General features: G+C 35.0%; 1 protein-coding gene and 1 long non-coding RNA gene across 3 annotated transcripts in view; both read right to left on the bottom strand.

The window, feature by feature from the left end:
* LOC127510587 (tripartite motif-containing protein 16-like) overlaps nt 1–24005 on the bottom strand; it is a 295864-nt gene that overhangs the window by 12176 nt on the left and 259683 nt on the right. The window lies entirely within an intron of this gene.
* Nucleotides 2042–6025, bottom strand: LOC127510711 (uncharacterized). Of its 2 annotated transcripts, none has more exons than XR_007929702.1 (4): nt 5925–6025; nt 5764–5819; nt 2751–2893; nt 2042–2536 (listed from the first exon to the last, which is right to left on the bottom strand). It is a non-coding gene; the product is annotated as an uncharacterized LOC127510711 (long non-coding RNA). The 2 variants fall into 2 exon arrangements; XR_007929703.1 differs by having other exon boundaries at nt 5764–5814; nt 5925–6002.

The raw sequence follows: 24005 nt of genomic DNA, 5'->3' as shown, positions 1-24005 counted from the left end.
TACACATACTTGCATATTTGCAGAATACACATACTTTCTGCTTAAAATAAGCCTAAAATGCAAGATAACAAACCCAATTAAGGATAGTAATCTTCATTTTCAAGTACAAACATAAATCATTTGAAGTAAAAAAAAAAGTTATTTCTGTATACAGTATAAACAGCTTGTGAAAATGAAAACGTTAAATACAATTATATAATGTTAAAATATTTGTTAAATAACCTAGTTTTATTTATCATACATTTTATTTTTGTAATGTGTTTTTGTAAAGTGCTTGCTACAACCCCAATTCCAATAAGGATGGGACATTTTGTAAAATGCAATAAAATTAAGAATCTGTGATTTGTTCATTATTTTACTGAGAAAGAAATAGAAAGAAAAAGAGTTTCAATGTTTTCACTGGCCAAATTAATTTTATTTTGTAAATATAAACACATTTTGATTTTGATGGCTGCGACACACTCCAAAAAAGTTAGGATAGAGGCATGTTTACCACTGTGTCACATCACATGTCCTTTTCATTACAATTTTAAGTTTCCAACAGTTTCATTAGTTTTTTTTTTTTTTTTTTTTTTTGGAATTGAGGATACTAGTTGTTGCAGTCTTGCAAGTGTAATTTTTGCTCAATCTAACCTGATACAATACAGCTGGTCAACAGTACATGGTCATCGTTTTCTGATTCTCCTTTTCATGAGAGGTCATACATTTTCAATAAGAGACTGATCTGAATTGTATTAAAACCAGACCAAAAACCTAATAATTCCAGTGTTGGGAGTAACGCATTACAAAAGTAACACCGTTACAGTAATATATTACTTTTTGCTGTAACACAGTAATATAAAGCATTAGCAATAAACTTTGGGTAAATATTATACCTGTTACAATGTCAGTAATGCATGTAATCCATAGTACTTTTTTTCCTACTATGGAAGTCAATGGTGCCCCAAAGCAGCTTGGTTACAAACTTTCTTCAAAATATCTTCCTTTGTGTTCAGCAGTACAAAGAAATTTATACGGGTTTGGAACAACCTGAGGGTGAGTAAATGATGACAGAATTTTTAATTTTGGGTGAACTAACCTTTTAACTTTTAGTTTAAATTAATTTTGGCTTGTTTAGAAACTTATATTCTTCATTTTTGTTTTAAAGGATTTAAATTTTTGTGGAGTTAAAAAATTATTGTGGAGTGAGGGGTAGAATTACAGTCTAAATACAGTCAATTAAAAAAAGGGGCTGCGTTAAAAGTTTGAAAACCACTGATATACAGTATAGATTACCAGGCCACGCCTATGCTATCTACCATGTTATTACAAAGAGCAACTACAACATTACATTAATGTAGGCCTATATACTGCTGTCTAAATATAATTTTATGCTAGTACCACATTGCCCTCCACTGGATGTATTATGAGCAGCAATAAACTACATTTTAAAATGCCTAGTCATACTTCTGTGGTTATTTTGGTGAAAGAAACTCAAAAGTAGTGTAACGCATTACATTTCAGAGACAGTAATATTGTAACGTAACTAATTACTTTGAAATGACAGTAACTAGTAATATATAATGTATTACATTTTGGAAGTAACTTTTTCAAAACTATTAAATCATTGGATAATACTAGTATATAATCAGTTTTACTGCTGTTTCTTTGTTTTTTCGTCCTTCATCTTCTCAAAATATGCAGTTCTAGCGCACAGTTAGATGTGCATCATTCTATTTAGTTATTTTATGTTATTTTGCACCCAATCTAGAATCCTGTGAAAGCCAATATGCAGTTTTGGATTTATACCAATTTTAAACAACCATTTTTTTAATTGTGTATTTGTTAGAATTCTTTTAAAGGTAACAAACGTTTATAGTAGAAAGATTATGTTGTTCTTTTAGGACTTATGCAAAATGTTTAATATATTTATGCCTTTGAATTGAAGAGTTTGAACTTGAAATGTTAAAAACAACAGAGTTCTTGGCAAAAAAAGACATTTGGTCACACTGACTGAAAATAACAAACTAAAAGTCCATGAAAATGAAACTAAGAACAAACATAACCAAATATGGATTATTTTATTTATAGACTTCACCGTAGAAGTCTACATGCCTATTCAGTAGACTACACTGCTTACAAAAAAAGATTAGAGAACAAAAGTTAGAGAATTTATGTCATTTTTTCATACATGTCTTTGGATTACATTTATGAGGTAAAGCAATGCATCCTAAAAAAGGTTATATTCACTGTTCACTGCTTGATTTAAAAGAAGAGAGACATTCAAAGGTAGACATCCAAGTCAGCGATGATTGCAACTCTTGCTCATACATATTTGCCACAACAGAGAGAAACAGATCCTGTGTGCATTTCATGATTGCACTACACTACTCTATTTAGTCCAATTTGGCTTAATTGACAGGTTTGAAGTGCAGAATTTAGTCATATTGTCCTCCATGTTGATGACTTCTTGGTCTAAGAGGTGCACCAGGGAGTGTTACAATGTGTAGTTCACCCGATTGTTCACTTCAGGGCAAATCCTTTCCACTCTAATATTCTGTTGACCACAAAACAATGTTTCATATTATATGAAATACAATGAAGAACGTATGAACTAATAAGGAAACTAAATTGCCAACTGAAATGCATTCAGCCCTTTTTTTTCCAAGGACACAAAACTGAAAATATTCACAATTATGTATTATTAATTCCATCTTTTTATATTGGTTGTAGTGGTCTTTTCATTGTTATCAGCATTGCGAAAACCTCACCCTTGCTGAAGTTGTTTGGAGGTATGGTTGTCTGCCGAGGTTGTGTCTGTGTCTTGACAGCTTCTCTTGCACGTAAAAAGAACGTGAAATTCTCATGGTCAACGCTGAGCTGGTCCCACATGCCATAGTTAACTACAGTAGATCTGAAATAAAAAGACAGTATGGCCAACACACATTCGCTATTAATGATGACTTTTGACTCAATAAACTCATAATTTACTGCTTATTAATAGTTAGTAAGGTAGTTGTTGTAGCAGCGTTTAAGTTTATGTCTGGGGTAGGATTAAGGGATGTAGAATAAGGTCATGCAGAGTAGGCATGTGTTATATGAGTACTAACAGCCAATATGCAAACTAATAAGCAACTACTTAAAAGTGAGAATTGGTCCCCATATTCAAGTGTTACCATTCATTGTTTGTTACTTCCTCTGCTCATACTCAACTGTAAACTTCTTCATAAATCACAAGGTTGTTTTGCATTGGCTACAGCAGCAAAATTGTTGCAATCAACTGCCAAAACGTGTTACACCAAACATCACAAGCTTCTTGTTTTGATCAAGGTGTAGTTTATGACCCAAATATATATGCCATGATAAGGGACTGGGTTAAGATTACGTGCCCTCTAAACAAGAGGGAAACATTTGATTATTGCATGCTTTCATCTTGAGCCCATAGCTCATGCATTACTTATATATGCTGGTTATATTTAATAAGGTTCCACCGCAAATACTGTGAAGGAAACTTTTAGTAATCATATTTTACTAACATTCTTTTCTTGCAGGGTTAACAGTTAAATGCTTTTTGAATGCTTCTGATAAAAAATGTTTTAGCACTTGTGCCACAGTTTGTATGGTGAAGGATGTAACGAAAGAAAACAAAACTAGATGGCTGCATATTTGGATCTCATGAACATAATTTGTGGAACAAGTAATCAAAGAATCTAGATTAGTTTCTAACTAGTAATAGAGGAGGGGGAAAATCATATTAAAGAATAATGATGTAACCATGAGATAATGTTTAAGCGATAAGATTCTTGTATCCATGACAACCAAAGACTGAGAATCAAGATATTTAAACAGTTTTCACAACGGGACATTTGATATTATCGAATGCCTACTGCTTGAAATCGTAATGCTAGGTACCTGCCAACAGGAAAACATTAACTTTAAATAAAAGGTTTATTGAGTTGTTTACACCATCATGTACAATAAAAAAGAGCCTGCACAGCGACATATAAAAATGAACACAAAAACTTACCTATTGTACCTTAAACAAAACACAATTCAATGTAACAGTGTTTATTACATAAGAATTGCTAAAATACATTTAAATGAACAAACACAAGACCTAAGAGAGACTCATGAGATCAAACGTGACTTGAGAAGAAAAACAAATGGAGGACAATCAACATTGTCAGCAGGCTCTCCTGAAGCTTTGCTTTGGATTAATGCATCTCTGTAAATGTGTAAATGTAAAATTGATTGAACTCTGACAGAACCTATGAGTGAGTAATAATTAACAAAAGTAAAAACACAGCTCATATTATGGTACCATAAAACAAGTCAATGTCAACATTATCATTAGGGCATAAATCCACTTTCCCATAATCTAAGGCAGGGGTGCCCAACCCTGTTCCTGGAGATCTACCTTCCTGCAGAGCTCAGCTCCAGCCCTGTTTAACACTTTTTTTTTTCTGTGTAAATTTATATCCAATGTTTCCTCTTTTTTTGTCATAACATAAAGCTGGTAAACCTGGTAACTGTTGTAAGATATGCACATGGATACCAGAGAGTGGTGTGACCATATATATAAAAGGTCAGAAATACATCAGAGGTCTGAAATATATCAGAAATCACTGGCACATGACAATAACTAATGTATATAATTTAAATAAAGTCACTCAGACTTGCACATGGATGTACATTTTGAGGTAATCATTCATCACAGTCACACAGCCTGTTTTATTGAGTTATTGTAGGTCCAATAAATACTATTAAAGTGTGAGATTTTAACCTGCGCTAGCGTGCAGATCAGACAACACGTTCACGTGACCGGAGGTTTCTATGATTTTCCCTTTGCATGCTATAAGGTTGCCTACCGCTGATCTCTCTCTCTCTCTCTCTCTCTATATATATATATATATATATATTATTTTGAGAAGGAGATGAATCAGTTATTTTCTGTTGTGAGCAACAGTCTCACAAATGTTATGAATAGAGCTAAACATCTACTGAGTCTGGAGCATTCCTTTAAAGGGGTCATGAACTGTGTTGTTTTATTGTTTTATAATGTATCCTGGGGTGCACCTATAATGTTACTATGCTTTTTACATCAAAAATGGTCATAATATAGAAATAAAAGGCATTTTTCCTACCCTAATTTAGCCTTCTTATTTGAACGCTGTGTTTGTCTGCTGTGAGACTTCAGTGTAAATGCCCACTGCTGTGATTGGCTAACATTTTTCCATTTGAAATAGCTTAGTATTACTCTATTGAAAACTTTTAGCATGTTTTTACTATTACAGCTTTCAAGCTTAACTAATCGTGAACAGTGCTGCACTGCATTTAGATCTATGACGTTATATTTAGATTGTGGCATGAAAGGTTGCAGTGATGAACAGCCGATCACATGTTGTTGAGCGCATAAAAGCAGTGATCTCATCATTGCAACTCAATTTCTGCACACTAACAAATGCTTTCATCATAACTAACGGTGCAAGTGATGTAACTACGAGATTTGTTAAATAAAACAGGAGTTTAAGCGCAAGTCCAGAACTCAGTCACTGATAAACTGCTGTTTGATTGACAGCTCCAGCGATTACAAAGGGAGCGTTCTTTGATTGCTTTCTTTATATAATTTAAATCACCATTTAAATAACAGATTATTTTCATCCTACTAAAAGAAACAATGTGAAGTTGACCATTTAGTCATTGGTTTGAAATACTGATATACTATACTGACTGTACATCAATCATTATATCAGATCAGGCATTAGAATGAACACAGTTACTTACATGTTGTTGCATTACTGTCGAGTCCATATCGTAAAAGTCTGTTTGCAAAGCCTGTGCTGAAATGTGATTGATTTACCAAAGAATCCACAGTAAAATGTAAGGAATACAAATAAACAAAGCTCAACTGAGACATTCACATTGTTGAAAATAAATAACATTACCTTTCAAAGGATCCTAATGCTAGGAATATGGTTATTTTTAGTCCTGTGTATTGCTCTTCTCTCCTCATCTCACTAACACGCCAGTGGGAAGGGCTAACGTTGCAATGACGAGGTAGGCGTTCATTTTTTTTCTGCGGAGTATCACATATAGATAGGCACATTTCTCAGGATCAGTCGTTTGCTGGGTCTGGTGTCAATAAAAGCTTTTATTGGACTAACAAGGAAGTTTTCAGTTCTAAAACGTACAGAATATTCTTGCAGTACGATGACCTCTTATATCAAAAGCTCAAGGAAAAGTTGATTTCTCAATTCATGACCCCTTTAATTATGATTAACAATTAACTTGAATTACTTTTCTTGTCTGAAGCAATATAAATCATGTACAAAAGACAGTAAATCAGGATACTATAAAAGGAACAATGAGAGGCTGTGGGGATGACAGAGCAAGAGCTGGAAACAAACATCAGTGAAGAATGAAGGCTTTAGTATGTATACTGCTGCTGTTGGAAACCTTTGTGTTTGTCGTCCAGCAGCAGGTAGATGGAGGACTCGATAAGAAGGAGATCAGTCAACAGATCAGCTCTGAGGACGGAAGACAGAATCCACCTCAAACAGACACTTTGAGAGCTGAAGCTTCAACTGACAGCCAACAAAACTGCAATCTGGGCTTCCTTGACATCCATGCAGCACTGAGAGAACTGACCGCCACCGTTACAGAGCAGAAAGAAAACATCAGAGCTTTAGAGATGCAATTGAGGGAAGCTGAGCAGGCTGCAGAACAACAGACATTTATCCTGGAAGAGCTGAACAAGAAAAATGATGGTACCTTATGAAAACCTCACCAATATAATAACAAATGTCAGTGTTAATTTGAGTGTATACTGTGTAAATTGTGTTATCTATTACAATAATCAGTGTAAATGTCATTTAACAGAATCTTTATTCCTTCACAGAAATTTCAAATCTTACTCTGAGTCAAGTGGAGGAGTTGAGAAAGGAAAATAGAGGTGAAAGTGTGCTTGAATGATGTTAAATTCAGTGTATTCATTCTCAGTGTAATACAGTAATATATCACAATATTGCTAATGTTTTTCAACAACAGACAGAGAAATAGCTTTTTCAGCTTCAATGATGGAATCTGGCAGTGGATATGTTGGTCCTTTTACCACTCACATCACACTAACCTACAAGAACGTCTTCACAAACATAGGGAACGCCTACAACCCAGTTACAGGTAATTATCAATGAAATGGAGTCATAAAACCTTCTGCTCCATTCAGATCTCTCTGCATTGTGTAATGTGTTTAAGAGAATTAAATGATTTGCCATCTTTCAAAACTATTACACAGTGTGTTTGGTAATTGAGAAATCATACAGGAAACAGCTGATTCTGTATCTCTTGTTAATTGATTCAGGTGTTTTCACAGCCCCACTGAAAGGAGTGTACATGTTCAGAATCTCTGTATATGGTCATGGTGGAACTGCAGCAACTGCATCCATTTATAAGAATGAAAAGCTGGTGGTTATGGCGCATGGGGATCAGGCTCAGGGTGCGTTAAACTCCTCAAATGGAGTTGTGTTGATCCTGGAGGTTGGAGATGTTGTCTATGTGAGACTTTGGTCTGGCAGGAGGATATATGATAACCAAAATAACGTCAACACTTTTAGTGGTTTCCTACTGTTTCCCTTAAGAGAACAGGAGCTTTGCAGGATGCGATTCCAATAATTCAGAACATTTAGTATATGATTTAAGATGAAAATAATGAAGATTCATTAACAGATGAACCTGTATAAATAAGGACTAATGTGTGTTTGAAATGTTCAATAGATTACTGCATAAAAGTCTGTACTAAAGTTATATACATGTACACATACAATTTATATATACAAGTTATATACAATTGTATAAAGGGTTTTAGTACTGTGTAACACACTTGGCCTGTCACATTAGTTTCCCTTGTATATGTACACCTACTATCTGACACTTGGGGGAGTGTTGTGCTGACCGCTCTAGTATATCAGCAAGGTAGTGATAGAAGAAGGTAGATTGTTTTGGTGACAACAAAGAATACACACTAACAAGAAGCGACACTCAATAGAAAGTTCCATTGAAACACCAGCGCCCAGCAGCAGCCCTGCGTTTCCGCCATTTTGTGGTGAAAGCGAGTCGGCAGTCCACTAGTTTCTATGGCAATATCACCTGCTTTGTTAAAACAAAACATACATTAAAGCTGAAATCAAACCTGAATGATGCCAACACAGAATAAAGTACTATCACTAGTGATCATCAAATCCTTTTTACAGTTTATTTTGCACACTTTGTGTTTAAGTCTTCCACTTTTTTCACAAAACCTTTGCTCTCTAGAAACCCAGTCAGTTTGGGTTAAAATTCTTTGAAGTTCAAGTATTAGCATTATAAACACTGAATTAATACCAACATATGAAATTAAATTAAGGACATGCATCAGAAAAAATGGGAATGTTGGACAATAAATATATAACAGAATATAACAGCTTGATTTCGCAGTGTTGTCTAATGTTCGTTAAAGCAAAAGTGTCCAAAAGTGGGAATTTTGCAATAACAGACACAGCAATGCATCAGTTTGGGTTCAAATTCTTTGAAATTCAAGTAGTAGCATTAAACGCTGAATTATTACCAACATATGAAATTAAATTAAGGACATGCATCAAAAAAATTGGGAATGTAAGATAAATATATAACAGCTTGACAGTAAAATGTTTTTGCAGTATTGTCTTATATTAATGTCCATTAAAGCAAGACTGTGGCTGCGTATATATATATATATATATATATATTTTTTTTATGAAAACCCAAATCGTGATCTCTTGAATATGTTGTTCATTTCTTTATTTTATATGCATACAATTTTATCCACAAGCAAAAGTGGCTTGAATCTCCTGTTTTCCTTTTTTTGTTGAATTTAACTGTCGTTTCGTTTCATCCCTTAGGCTTATAATAAAAAAAATATTCAAAAAATATATATTTTTGAAGCCTTATGATGAATTATTCAGATATTTAACCTTGTCATTGTGCTTTTTTTCTGTCTATATAATCTCATATTATGATGTACATAAACCCATGATTTTTTTTTTTTTTTTTTTGTCATTATGATTGTTCATTGTTAGTTCTGCAATAATAATAAAATAAAAAAAAGATATGAGTGACAGGTGCACTAACACCTCACAGCACCAGTAACTCGACAACCCTACCTAGTACGGTTTTCCTCAGCATTTGCAATATCTGCACAAAAGGAGATGTTGGGCAGCTGCTCGAAGATCTCGCCTTTGGAGAAGACTGACTTATTACTACTAAAGATAAGATTACCCCAGAATGAACAGCATTGCTAGACCACCCTAACACATACAATAATAATAATAAATGCTGACCAATACTTAATTACTTTTTTTTTTTTTTTTTGTTACTGAAAATGTCTTAGTAAAACAAGCAAAATGTAATGTTTTGTTATATGACATAGCTATGCATGATTACACACTAGACAAATACAGCCAAGGTGAATACATCTCAATTTACAGTCAAGCAATGAATTAATGCATGAATGAATAAAATAAATATATTTTATTTACTGACAACAATAGGAAACATAAATGAGTTATAAAATGAATAAAAGTAACGATCACAATAAATAAATACATATACAAGTCAACAACACATGAAACAAAGCTTTATTCAAACTTATTGTTCTTACAATCGTATATTTCAGCCCTGCTGCCATCTCACACAGCTGTGCCAATTCTGCAGCTTTATTTTGATGAAGCAGCTGACCACAGTGAACACCTTCGCCTGTCTTTGCCATCTATAATGTCCCTCATTGCTGCACCTCTCAATGGGGACATCTTTGATCCAGAGGATGAGGAAGACCATGGTGATGATGGACCCCTGAAACCCACAACCTTGAAGCAAGAGTGGGAGAAGATGTGCAGGACAATCTGGCTGCTGCTGTGTCTGCTGCAAACATTCGTGTGCTCTTTATGAACAAGACTACCTGTAAAACATTTAAACTGATTAAAACGTTTTATAATTCATGTCGGAATTCTGTTTCTTGCCATATTTCATTCAATATTTTTACAATTACATGCTATTTTTTTGTTTCAGCTTCATTATTTTAGTGGTGTGGTGGGCTAAACCACTGAGCCGGTAAGCAGAATGTTGCTGGTTCGATCTCCGCAGCCGTCACCGTCCTTGATCAAGACACTTTACTCCAGGTTACTCCATGGGGATCATCCCTGTAATAAGAGCACTGTTAGTCACTTTTGATAAATGCATCTGCCAAAAGCAAACCTGTAAATGAATGTAAATGTAATTTTTGTAAATCCTTTTTTGTTAGTGTCTTGGGCACAAACACTCAATAAAGCTGCTTATTTCTTAAAGTTTACTTTTTCAAGGTACTATTATAATATAAATGCATACATACATTTCATACAGTTTATATTTGGGGGCTTAAAGGGTTAGTTCATAAATTCAGTCATTATTTACTCGCCTTCATGCTGTTCAATCCCTGCTGGTTTCTTTTCCCCACAAATGCCGCCGTCATCTTGCCTTGCAGGTCCTGCTCCACAAAATCTCTGCAGCAAACATACAGACATCAAGAATCAGAAGTGCTGTAATAACTCTGTTTGAAATGACAATAATTAAAATAAACTACAACTTAAGATTTAAATAGATTTGTATTAATTTCTGTAGTATTGTCACTCAAAGCCTTTGACGGTATCATTCCTTCATCAGTCTCTCTCCACCGGATAAACACACGTGTGATCATCTGTCCCTGTAACATCAGACAAGATTCAAGTTTCCTCTGAGATTTATGTGCTTAAATCTACATTTACATGTTGATGATGTGTTAACTCACTTTTTATCCATTTCAAATTTTCCTTAAATTACCAACAGTACTAATGGACAAATAAAATAGATAGTGTCTTATGTCTAGCTACTTGTACATTTGTTTATTTACATTCATTCATGTACATTTACTTACATTCATGTAAAGTGTTGACAACAGTGAATTCTTCATAATAGCACACACACATCACTCAGATGTATATTTCATATTGTGATGTACTCATTATCTGCAATACTTATTGAATATTTTCCTGTCAGATGTTAAATAAACATTTAGTAATCGACTTTATGATGTATATGGTTTAGAATTCATGTAAATCCACTTTGGAGACGTACGTGTGGTTATTGAAGCTCCCCTGTTACCTGTACGTAATAAAACGTGTTTTTACACCAAAATCACAACTATAATATACTATCTAGCGTCTTTACACCTCTACAGTAGTTCAACAAATGCGATTTTAACACAAAGAACCGTGTTTTTAGAAGATAGAAGATAGAAGAGTATCCATCAGATGAACACTTCAGAATCTGGGCAGGAGCAGTAAGCCATCCGGGAACTTCTCGCCTACTCTTTTATGATTACTGAGGTTTTCAGACATACTACTCCTTTCACATACTATTTTCCCCTACTATATAGTAGATAATAGGGATGGGCATATCGATATGAAGTATCGATATATCGATACTGACGTTGAGTATCGAAAGTATCGATACTCAAATAAAAAGATCGATACTAAGTTGTTTTTTTGTTTTTACCACTGATTTTGTTTATTTAATATGCACTGAATTGGACAAATAACCTATGTTAGCGAATATAATATATCACAATATATCATTTAATTGTTTAATAATTTCATTTAATATCATTTAATAATTGTGTAGTAGAACTATTTTCCTGCTCATCTGAACACATGCAAATGCTGCAAGTCAGAACCAATCAGAGAGCGTTCGCTCACTGTCGACACTACATTTAAACAGGGCTGCGTTTAGTATTGTAAGAAATCATTGATGCTTCTGGGAAACGCAGCCCAGAACAGTGCTTAACACAAGACATAATATGTTTGAGTTATTTCACAATAAACAAAATGAAATAGTAGCCTACATAGTTAGTTACAATTACACTTACTTAAATTGAATGTTAAAAGTTCATATTGATGTTCTATCAAAGACTATAGAATAACACTTAAAGGGACTTTGGTTATATTCTGTAACTAATGTTGATACGCTGTCAGAATACAAAGGTTGTATTTTATGGGTGCAACAGCCTGTCACTAGCAGTCCCTTATGAAAACGAACCATTACTACAGTGACCATAGTTCAGCTAAGCCTATAGTATTTGTATATTTCCATGGTTACCACTACAAGTAAAAATTTGAACCATGTGTAAACAAAACTATAATCAAATAAGTTGCAATTAAGGCATATTGAATGTTAAAATAACTTTCAAATATAATGTTAAGTGGGTATCAATACCCATTTTATTCTTAGTATTTCAATAATTTAAGAAATTTTAAAATCTATAAATTCAGATTAGAGGTATCGTATCGGTATCGATATCGGCAATATTGGCCTTGAAAGCATCGGTATCGTATCGAAAAGAAAATAAGTGGTATAGGCATATTCGGACGCACTTTAAGTAGATGCACGTCCGAATTTCGCGAGAATTAGACGTCACCCAGGTAATTCTCGCCTACTCTTTTATGAATACTAAGGATCCGGACATACTTATTCGCTCGCCTACTGCTTTTCCCCTACTATATAGTAGAGAAGTAGGTGGTTTCGGATGCAGCCTATGCAAACAAAAAAACAGCCACTGTGTCCAAAAGTGGGAATTATGGGATAACAGACACAGCAATGCATCATGTTCTATAAAATCATGTTTGTAGCTTAATCCAGGGGATTAAAACGTACATATTTCAGACCTAGTGGAGTAATTTAATCCCCTGGATCAAGCTACAATAGGTCAATCGGTCATCATCATACAGATTACATGCATGTCGTGCCCACGTTTAATAGATCCATGTTGCACAGTGTGATTTTGTAATGATCTTATAAGATTGCTAAAATTGTGCAGTGAGTCCTGACTGGGAATTTTTGGGATTTTTCTGCTCAGTCAATGTAAGGTGTTGTTTTCTCTTTTGTGTTTTATGTATGGTTTTTTTTTTTGTTGTTGTTTATTTACATATGGTCTGATGTCAATTTTGTTTGCTTATTTGTAGAATGACTCTTTAGTCCTTATAAACAATACTAAGGAGGATTAATCACCATAAAGGCTATTTACCCTCTGGACATCTTACTTCCAACCTCCTTGTGATCTTGTGGGTTGAGGCACTAGGAGAAATGTATGATTGTACGCTATGATTCTTTTATTCTTAGAGAATAAAATGCTTTTAAAACGAAAAGAGTTCAAGTACAGTTAAAGGCTAAATGGGAAAATAGCAGTATACTTAAAGTGCGAAAAAAAGGAACAGTACAAATCAGAAACGTAGCGAACTAATTGTGTACTTAAAGTTTACACTTAAACTTATACTTCAGTTGGGCCAATTTAGTCCCAAGTGGTATTGAAACAGTACACTTACAAGTTTACTGCTAGTACATTAATACTAGTATACTTACTAAAAGTATGCGTAAAAAATATACGTGAACATTACTTAAGTATACTTGATAAATTGAGCTTGAAATATACTTCTTTTTCGTAAAGGTTGTCATAATTGACAACACACCACTCTCCGATGTGCTTCGACTCGATCATTTCTGGTCTCATTTGGATACCTTGTGCTTTTTCCCATGCTTTGGCCTCATCAGATGAAAGTGGAACATCAGTGAGAGTGACTTCCTGAGGATTAAAGCAGGTGCGGTCCAAAACACCTTCCTCCCTTTTACACAGACATGAAATGTCTCTTTACTTAATCTGTCTAGGTGTCAAACTGATATTCATGGTTCCTTTTATAATAGCTATTGCAGGTACCTACTGTGAGATTAAAAATTAATAAATACAATTACTTTTAACCACAACATTTGAAAAAAGCATCAGATCAGGGATTTGAATTTGATTAGCTCTTGCAAAGTATAAATAGTTCCTAGAACTATTGGTGGAAGTACCCGTTAATAAACAGTTAATAATTGTGCTTTAAATAGATCTAAACTTTCTAATGAATTTAGTATCAAAAATTCCATGTTTTATCCTGGAGGGTCCAGGCTCAGGCTGATTTTCAGGAGCTTCAGGAATATTAGGAGAGTTGGTGGTGTCTCTGACTGTAGCAAAGCACTGGCTCTGGCTTGCCCTTTTGCCTCCTTCCATTTCTTTCTTTTTGCCCATTTCTCTCTCTCACTTAACTCATTAATACCTTCTTTCCAGTCTCTTTGTCATTTTTCTCTCTCTTTCTCAAGGTACTTTCTTCTTCTCTCTGGGTCAGCATCACGACATTCCCTATATCTCCTTGCTCAGCTCCACTAAGACTCATTCCTGGAAAAAAATTATAATATTTCAAAACAATTCAAAATGTTCCCATGGTCCAGCTAAACTAGGCTTGCCTAGTCTTATTAATTTACATTGTTAGGGCTCTATTTTTTAAACAGTCAATGAAATCCATTATATGGACCGTGTTTTGATTACAATCTTTTATTGCATTGGAAAAAGGTTTGGACATTTTTGGCTAAAGTTAGCATTTAATGAACACATGGTGTAGCTGCAGTTAGCTAAGTGATTCACTGTTGAAGCTGACTGTGCACTGTTTAAATGACCGCAGGCTTGAGAAGATTGTCAGGCGAAGCCGATTTAAGAACTTTGGAGAGCTTCAAAAGGAGTGGACTGAAGCTGGAGTCAGAGCATCAAGAGCCACCACACACAGACGTCTTCAGGAAATGGGCTACAACTGTCACATTCCACGTACCAAGCCACTTCTGAACCAAAGACAACGTCAGGAGCGTCTTACCTGGGCTAAGGAGAAAAAGAACTGGACTGTTGCTCAGTGGTCCAAAGTCCTCTTTTCAGATGAAAGTAAATTTTGCATTTCATTTGGAAATCAAGGTCCCAGTGTCTGGAGTAAGAGTGGAGAGGCACAGTCCACAGTCAACGCAGCCATCTACCAGGAAATTTTAGAGCACTTCATGCTTCCTTCTGCTGACAAGCTTTATGGAGATGCTGATTTCATTTTCCAGCAGGATTTGGCACCTGCCCACACTGCCAAAGGTACCAAAAGCTGGTTCAATGACCATGGTGTTACTGTGCTTGGTTGGCCAGTAAACTCGCCTGACCTGAACCCCACAGAGAATCTATGGGGTATTGTCAAGAGGAAGATGAGAGACACCAGACCCAACAATGCAGATGACCTCAAAGCAACCTGGGCTTCCATTACACCTGAGCAGTGCCACAGGCTGATCGCCTGCATGCCATGCCGCATTGATGCAGTAATTCATGCAAAAGGAGGCCCAACCAAGTATTGAGTGCATAGAAATGAACATAATTTTCAGAAGCCTGACATTTCTGTTTAAAATATCCTTTTTTAATTGATCTTATGAAGTATTCTAATTTATTGAGATAGTGAATTGGTGGGTTTTTGTAAATTGTGAGCCAAAATCATCACAATTAAAAGAACCAAAGACTTAAAGTACTTCAGTCTGTGTGCACTGAATTTATTTAATACACGAGTTCCACAATTTGAGCTGAATTACTGAAATAAATGAACTTTTCCACGACATTCTAATTTATTGAGATGCACCTGTATGTTGTGTTTCAACGCTCCCAGAAAGCATTGCTGTTTACAGTAATCAACCATCTTATTGTAAAATTATGTGGTAGTTTTTTTTTTAGAACATTTCATTACAGTAATGATAATTATAAAATCATTAATAAGAAGCCATCATCACCTGATCACATGTTCTCTTGGATTTTCTTTCTGTAACCAATGTACTTTCATTTGTTTCACTAATACTCATCAGTGTGGTTTATATGAACACTCAGCAGTGTTCATATAATCAATCATGCCAGGGAAGAAGCAATTTTGCATTGCATAATATAAGTTCCTCTTTCAAGAGAGAAGCTGAAGGCCCATCAGTCACTTCCTTATTATCTCTCTGCAGCCATGTCCTTGCACTTGTTCCCATTTGTCAAAGTGGCTTTCAAAAATGTTTTCTACATTAATACAAAATCAAATTAATTCTGTAATTCTGGATTTTGCACACACAATTGTAAAGTATTGGTTTAAATGTAGTAACGCACATATGTGAATTTGTCAAATAAATGGGTAGTTGCGCACACATTAATAATTAGCACCAGGCTTATTCATTGTTAGTTGTTTGTGTGTGGGTTGTGAAATGCTTGAAAATGGCGAAAAGAAAGTCTCAAAATACTAATGAATCAAATGAGATTGACTCAATCAATGAATGCATGTGTGTCATCTGATCCACAAACGCACATTTTCTTTGTTGCATGCACATATGATGATACACTAATACAAAAGAAAACATTTTTATTCACAAAAATGTCTCTATTTGTGCAAATTGCTGCACATTCATTAAATTCTGAGTTTTGCACACGCAAGTTGAAAGGCATTTGGTTGTGGATCGTAAAACACATCTGCAACATTTATCAAGTTTATGGATAATTGTGCATGCATTCGTTAATCATTTTGAGTCTAATTTCATCCCATAGCAATAGTGTTCATCACAGCACCAAATTTTAAATGATCAATTTTGAGAATCCTAAAAGATTCCTATAATCCTAGGCTAAAATCTGTAGTCTTTGATCGCTAGTTTGACATGTTCACAGACACCCGATTAATGACCGCTGCGATCAAATTTTACCTCCGACGAAATTCTGGCAGTCAGAAGATTTGGCACACAGTGCAGTGTGACTTTTCCTACGACAAACGTCAAATTGTCCTTGTTTTTCAAGCCAAGCCGTGATCAAAATTACCGCTAGCGATGTCTTTGTTAGCCACCATTTCTGTCCCGCGTGTAATGCAGCTCACTCTCACCGAACCTGTGTGGGTTGATGACGTAATACTCTGGACAAGTTTTTATGCACGCGTCCGTTTTTAACGCGTCTTGACATATAGGACAGCTGAGATCCCACGGTGTTCACCCATTTTGTTCAATTCTTAACGAGTGCTTAGTCGTTAGAACTCATTAGAAGTTAGAATGCTTTATCATGGATTGTCAACCACAGATCCAAAATTTTTGAAGGAATATAACATCTCAAAGTACTATGATGTCTGACATCTGGAGAAAGGTTCCTTTTTTACCTGGTATAATTTAGTCAAGGGAGAAATCCTACAGCAGTCCAAAGTAGGGTTGTCACTATACCATAAACATACAGTATGTCACAACACTATACAGCTGAAGTATTATAATACCAAGTAGTGTCACAATACTGAGGAATCTTGTTTTAAATCATAATTCAAATCTACAAAATTAACCAAATTTTCAGAAATACATAGATATAAATGAAAACAGACCAAATTATCCTCTGAATCCTTTCTTTCTTCAATGAAAATGAATAATTGCCTATTTGAAACGAAAGGTCATACAATTGCCATGAAGCAACTAATTCAATGTGCAATGTTCTTCATCTGTACAGCAATGAAATCATGGAAATTGAAACTGTCAAAACTGATTCAGTTTTCCTAGGCAGTATAACATCAGATTGATCAGAGATGCTTCAGAAGAAGGGAGACAGTTTTACATTATAGTATGCCATTGTCGTGGCAAATTCAGTGTCTCTGTGTCCCTTCAGTTCTGGTCTCAAAGAAAAACTCTCAGAGTCGAAGTTCCAGGTCCCAGGAGTTTAACTTTATTGACAAGCAACAAAGTGAGATGCCAGCTCCACATCTGAATCTCTCTTAGCTGGGGCACAGTTTTTATACATTTTTCTTATCTGTTACAGTGTGAGATCCACCCCTACAGTTATTTTCCATGATCTCATTTACAGGTGCTCTCCTCCCTTTCTCTTCTTGGAGTCTCCCAAGTACTCCCCAACATTTTTACCACAGTCACTTCACCAATAAAATTGCAGGTGTTGCTTATGCAAGAGATAATTTTCTTTGTAAGGGTGGCCGACTGCCAACTAGTCTACATCTTTTGACTTTATCTCTCATGGGCCTTCTGCCAATTGATGGTCAACCCTTTTCCCATGGGCCATTGTATCAAACCAGTCAATACTCCCCAGAGGCAAGAAGCCTTCACATGACACCCTTAACAATGGTCTTATTCATTTCACAGCCACCTGTTGTCTGGTGGAAAATTACCAACAAAATATGCTTAGTGGCCAAGTTAACTTCTCAGACACATCCGACCCTTATAGTCACATAGGCCAAGAGGCCTCAAAACACTTCTAGCTTTTATAGTAAGCAAACTAATTCTACAATTGTTTTCTATAGGATGGATAAAATACTTCATCACCATGTGATACTGTAAACTATAAAAAGGCATTACCATGGTAGAGACTGCCACATTATTGTAACTCATCCTTCATCTGTAAAGATCAGTTATAGATTCAGTCATATGGTACAGTGAGAACATTTACTGTATTGGCAGCAAACTCTGTTCTCTCATGGCTGTGTCATAAGTCAAGATTATGCCCAAAACACAGAATCCAGTTATAATCAGAGAAGACCTTTATGTTATTTGAAGCGTTATTTGTTTCTCATTTACATTATAATAAATTCAGAGTAATAAGACATTACAGGGCTGTGACCAATCAAATGAAATCAGTGTAAACAAAAAAAACATTTTAACACTGCAGAAGTGGCACAGAATCTGCCCTTGAAGTGACATTAACACTGAAATTACAAATATATACAATATATATAATGTTTTAAATAAATACAGAAATATGATATGTTGAAAAAAAAAAAAAAAAAACATTTCATAGGGCTACTTTTAAATGGGAAACTAAAACTGCCACTAGGTGGTGGCAGTTCTTAATTATTGAGTGACTAAATATCTTGTAATATCTGATTCTGACTGGAGAACAGTATGTATAATGTGATTTTGACATTATAAATGAATTATAAGGATTGATAAGAACAGATGCAAATGCCACTATGCTGATGAATTGATCTGCATTCGTCATTGCAAAGATGGTTCTAGAACTAAAGGTTACACCTGTTCCAGAAGTGGTCAAAAGAACAACAGACGAACTGAGAGAATATATATTTATTTATAAAGATATTATGATGTTGAAAAGTAATGTTTGAGTTTCTAATTTTTATGCTTCTAATTGAGTTGCTCTTTTTTTCTTAGGCATGCTTATAAAAGCTACTTAAATGTCCTAATTGAACTAAGGCTTAAATCCTGGATTAATCTAAGCCCTGACTGTGAAACCGAGACTAAGAGATTGAAGAATATAAAGTATATAAATACATTTACACAGCAAGAAAACAATATTTTGCTATATCAGTGCAAGTGACATGTAGTCAATTTTAAAGCTTTATCTATTGATTATACATTTTATTTATATTACATATTATCTGTTTATATTTATATTAATTTAAACTAAATGCTTAATAATTATTAAACTAAATTTGCTCATGTGTAATGGATTAGGGGTATAATAATTATACAAATAATATATAAATCATATAAAATAATTATAATAATCATCACTAAAAGTCAGACAATTTTGTATTTAAAAATCTTTTAACTATGTAGTGACCTTTGGAGCAAGAGAAACTGAGCGAGTGACTATTGCGTCAGACAAACTGAGCGAGTGACTATTGCGTCAGACATGTGTCGCTTTTCTCACAGCTGACTGGTCCAGTTTCAGATCTCTTACACAGAACATAACCTGCACCAGAGCAGGTTAGCCGTGGAGTGCTAACAGCCACTTCCATGGTGCCTAAAACCCAGGGTTGGCACAAACTAAGCCGAAGATGGCTCTACTATTAATAGATAAATGTGGAAATACATACATTTATACATAAAAAGGAAATAAAAGTATAAAAATACTTTTTTTAAAAATGTTTCTTTGTAGATTCATTTATATATTTATGTTTTTATTTATTTTAACAATTCTTTGTAGATTTATTACGTAATTATTTCTTATTTAGGCAGCTTGGCATTCCATATCTGATGCCCCAACAATTTTAGGACAAGATCCCTGTTTACACTTGCAAAAAAAATATTCTTTATTCTTAAAATGAGCCTAAAATGCAAAATAATAATAATAAAAAGAGATTTCAAGGATATTTTGAGCACTTAACAAGGAAATGTCCTCAGTTTCCATTTCAGAAATCTGATCACCTTAGCCCAACTGGACATTTCAGTTGATGCGTGCCAGGGGTGGATCAGGCATGCAAGAGGATTCAGTATAGCCTGTGATGTTGACGAGATTCTCTGGCCTGTCCCAGACCAAAGATGTGATGCTCGGGCAGAATATTTTTTTGTTGTTGTATTGTGTATTTAACTGTACACTACATTAAGGAATATAAAATGTCCAAATGTATACACGTGTGTTCATCATGTGAAAAGGTCCTTGAGGGGGAGAAACACAATTCAACATACCTTATTACTGTTTTTTGTTTTTGTAGTATTTAGAATTGATCTCACCAGTGTGTAAGACTATGTTGTAGTGTGTGTTTTTGAGGGCTTGTGTGTGATGTCTGAGGGCAAAGTTATGGGTTTGTGTTTACTGTTTTGAGAATATGAGGCATAGTTTCAAGAAATGTGTTTAAGCAATCGAGAAAAACTGTAATACTCTTAAGTGTGGTTTATATAAACACTCAGCAGTGTTCAGAAGAAGCAATTTTGCATTGCAGAATGTTCTCTTTGTAAAAGTTTCAAGTGAATGTTTCAACTTTTCCTGCATTAGATCATTCTTTTTCCATGCTGACCCCTCAGTGTCACCTTCCTTCCTCTTTCAGGAGAGGAGCTGAAGGCCCATCAGCCACTTCCTCTTTGTCTCTCTGCAGCCATGTCCTTGCACTTGTTCCCGTTTATCAAGGTGACTTTCAAAAACTTGCACTTTGAAACCAGTTTTCAAAAGTTTGCATTTTCAGGGCCACAAAATGCTGCTGTCGTGTAAATGAATGGCCAAAGAATATAAAAAGTTTTGTTTTTAGTAAAAAGAAAAAGAAAAAAAGTGTTGTGTAAATGTCCTCTCAGTCTGCACGCTGTCTTGGCTTGTTATTTTAAAATACCCTTTTGCTCCTTTCTTGACCATGTGCAGGTCATTGCATCATATCTTTGCTGCAACATAAGCACATTCTTCAAAAAAAAATCATTCTTCATGAAAAATTTCCACTACACCATCAAATTGAATTTGTTCCCTGCCATCGTCGACTCTGGATTGCTCTAGTTTGTATCCTGTTTAAATTACTTTTCAGTTGTTTGTTTATCATGTCATTCTCCAAACCAAAACAAAAGCAAAATAGATCACAAAAACATAATTTCAAATAGAGTAGGCAGAGTAGAGTAGTTTAAAAAAAAGTTCCCAATCAATGTTTTTATTATTACTGTAACTGTAATGAAGCAGTAAAGTTTGTTACCTGGTGTGTCTTTATCTTGCACCTTTTACCCTATGATTATTCAGGTAGGGTAAGGCTAGTCAAATCTAACCTAATCCATAAAGAGCTCACCCACCTGCAGGTTGAAGATCTTCAGGAATGACATAGAAGACTCCCTTGTGGTTGTTCTTTTTTGAGGCTCAGTGTGTAGTTATAAGTAAAGTCTCACAAGAGGCATTCGTAACAATAAAAACACTTATTTTATTGTTTACAATACAATGGAGTTGATACAAAAAATTAAAACTTAAAATCAGCTAATCTAAGAGCTCTACAATCAAACTCTAAACAGCTCGTTTGTGCAAAAAAAAAAATCCATATTTAACAAGTTATTAAGTAAAATATCTAGCTTCTGCCAGACCGCCTTCTGTATTCAACTTACGAAGAAAGGGTAAAACTCTCGCAGTTAAAAAAGCTTACGCTTTATCCCACGCCTTCCCTATTCAATTTACGGAAAAAACTGAGTTCCGTTTGAATATGGAAGGCGGTCTGGCGGAAGCTAGATATTTTACTTCATAACTTGTCAAATATGGATTTTTTTACACAAACGTATCGCTTCCCTTCAGAAGGCCTTTATTAACCCTCCGGAGCCGTGTGGAGTACGTTTATGATGGATGGATGTGGATGGAAGCACTTTCTTCAGCTTCATACTCGTGACCCCTGTTCACTGCCATTATAAAGCTCGAATGCGTCAGTATATTTATTAATATATCTCCGATTGTGTTCATCAGAAAGAAGAAAGTCATATACACCTAGGATGGCTTGAGGGTGAGTAAGGATTAGGGTAATTTTCATTTGAAAGTGAACTAATCCTTTAACCTGTTTAATTCCAAATTTTTCCCAGAGATGTCATATATGAATTTCTATGGTATTTGTAAGGATATTAAACAATCAATGTCAATTATGTAAAAAAAAAATATATTGAAAAGTCCATGAAAAAATGGGTTTTATGTCCGGTCACAAAAGTGACCGGTAGTATAACACAGGGAGTTCTAGGTCTATGGTGTCAATGCATTTGCAAAATGACAAACCTCCAGCAATTAGTTTAAAGATTGGGTTAAATAGATGAAATTAGTGTTTTATTCCGTTAACAAAGAAGTAAACATTGTCTGGCTCAGTTTCAAAAAGGACAAAATAACATTCCTATGCAGCAGTACGGCACAAATAATCCATAAAATTATTACAAAATGACAAATTGTAGGAAACTGGAAGATAATTATTAAAAACTTCATTATAAACTGAAATAAATAAGTACAGACAGATAGATAGAACTATAGACATACAGATAGATAGAACTACAGACAGATAGATAGATAAAACTATAGATAGACAGATAGATGATAGATAGATAGATAGATTTAGTTTGTTTGTTTGATAGATAGATGGATGATGGATGGATGGATGTCACCAAGGATCAAGTAAATCCAAAACTTGACTTACGGTCAGTCTGAACTATAGACAGACAGACAGATGATACATAGACAGACAGATAATCAGACAGACAGATAGATAGAACTACAGACAGATAGACAGACAGACAGATAGATAGATAGATAGATAGAACTACAGATAGACAGACATACAGATAGACAGACAGACAGACAGATAGATAGAACTACAGACAGACAGACAGGCATACAGATAGATAGAACGACAGACAGACAGACAGATAGATAGATAGAACTACAGATAGACAGACATAGACAGATAGACAGATAGATAGAACTACAGATAGACAGACATACAGATAGATATAATTACAGACAGATAGAACTACAGACAGATAGACAGACAGACATAGTCAGACAGACAGACATACGGATAGACAGAACTACAGACAGACAGATAGACAGACATAGTCAGACAGACAGACATACGGATAGATAGAACTACAGACAGATAGACAGACATAGACAGACAGACAGACAGACATACAGATAGATAGATAGAACTACAGACAGACAGGCAGATAGACATAGACAGATAGTCAGACAGTCAGATAGATAGATTTAGTTTGTTTGATAGATAGATAGATAGATAGATGGATGATGGATGTCACCAAGGATCAAGTAAATCCAAACTTGACTTACGGTCAGTCTGAAATAGAGTTTATGAGAATAACATATAGGGGCATATAGACTCCCTGTGTTATACCACAGGTCACAATTGTGACCGTCTTCATTTATCTGCAGTCTGACAACAGAAGAAACCATGTATTACTATAATTCCAATATGTATGTATAGATAACCCTTTCATGATGATGTGTGCAAAAAATGTATGAGCTTTAACGTCATCATTGTGTTAAGATGGCAGTACCAGGAAATAAATGTGTGCGGTCACATGACCAACCTACACAATAATGTTAGACCTGCCCAGAACTCATGCAGACATCTTAAATTTGCATTATAAATGAACATGTGCTTCATAATAAGAGTTGCTTTTTAATACCACACCAAAATATGTGAGGAAAAATTGTGGTCACAATTGTGACCGGTGGGATTAAATGGGTTAAAGCATCCCTCGTTTCAGGTGTCCTTCATGCTTAATGCAGGCAGAATCTGAGGAGTGCTTTTCAGGGAATTGCAATTCAGTATCAATCTCGGTGACTCATGCCCAACAGCCAGATGTCCTTCTGCTTTCTCTTAAATTACTTGTCATTTTTCTTATGCTCTTCTCCTTCTTTACTGTAGTCTTCATCA

This window comes from Ctenopharyngodon idella, chromosome 4 (assembly GCF_019924925.1).
Source record: "Ctenopharyngodon idella isolate HZGC_01 chromosome 4, HZGC01, whole genome shotgun sequence".
NCBI lineage: Eukaryota > Metazoa > Chordata > Actinopteri > Cypriniformes > Xenocyprididae > Ctenopharyngodon > Ctenopharyngodon idella.
Note: the sequence above shows the minus strand (reverse complement) of the source record. Positions and strands in the feature narration are given on the sequence as shown.